At 43.0% G+C, this 756-nt stretch overlaps 1 protein-coding gene across 1 annotated transcript in view; it reads right to left on the minus strand.

The window, feature by feature from the left end:
• LOC107740850 (disintegrin and metalloproteinase domain-containing protein 12-like) overlaps positions 1–756 on the minus strand; it is a 14972-nt gene that overhangs the window by 1630 nt on the left and 12586 nt on the right. The gene's annotated exons all lie outside the window — the stretch shown is intronic.

The raw sequence follows: 756 nt of genomic DNA on the forward strand, positions 1-756 counted from the left end.
GGTAGCTTAGTCTGTTGTTCATCACCACTCACCTCCACACCAAGACAAACACAGTGGAAAGGGAGGGAGGGCTTCACTTTTGTGGCTCTCTGCCTGTCTGTGATGCGCATGTGCCGATCAATGTGTGCTACACTGCTGTGCTGCGCCTGCGCGGAGAGGAGAAAGTCTCAACATTTCCCGACCCGACATTTTGATTTTTTTATTTGTTTGACAGGGAAAGCTGTGCGCAAACAGAAACACGCACACATATATACATATATTCATTTCTTAAAAAAAAAAAATCTCCCCAGAAAAAAGGGCACTTTCTCTTGAGGAAGAAAAAGGGCAGGTGCTCAAGCCCCCTTTGATGTCTATGTGTGCACGTGCCTGTTGTCTCTCACATTTCATCAAAAATATCTTAATTTGTGTTCCAGGGACGTGCACAGACATTTTGAGGGGCAGGGGCTCAAGTGGAAAAATGGTCTACATACTAGACTAAATACTTAGCTAACTTACTTGGTAGCTCTCTCATGGTTCATTGATGTTAGCAAGACAAATTAACCATATTTGCCTTTTGGATAATTAGCTGTAAATTCGAGGCACAGGTAGCTTGAACACGCACACGCACACATATATACATATATTCATTTCTTAAAAAAAAAAAATCTCCCCAGAAAAAAGGGCACTTTCTCTTGAGGAAGAAAAAGGGCAGGTGCTCAAGCCCCCTTTGATGTCTATGTGTGCACGTGCCTGTTGTGTTCCGAAGATGAATGAAGT

The sequence above is a fragment of the Sinocyclocheilus rhinocerous genome, unplaced genomic scaffold, assembly GCF_001515625.1.
Source record: "Sinocyclocheilus rhinocerous isolate Xijiao unplaced genomic scaffold, SAMN03320098_v1.1 scaffold1908, whole genome shotgun sequence".
Classification (NCBI taxonomy): Eukaryota; Metazoa; Chordata; class Actinopteri; order Cypriniformes; family Cyprinidae; genus Sinocyclocheilus; species Sinocyclocheilus rhinocerous.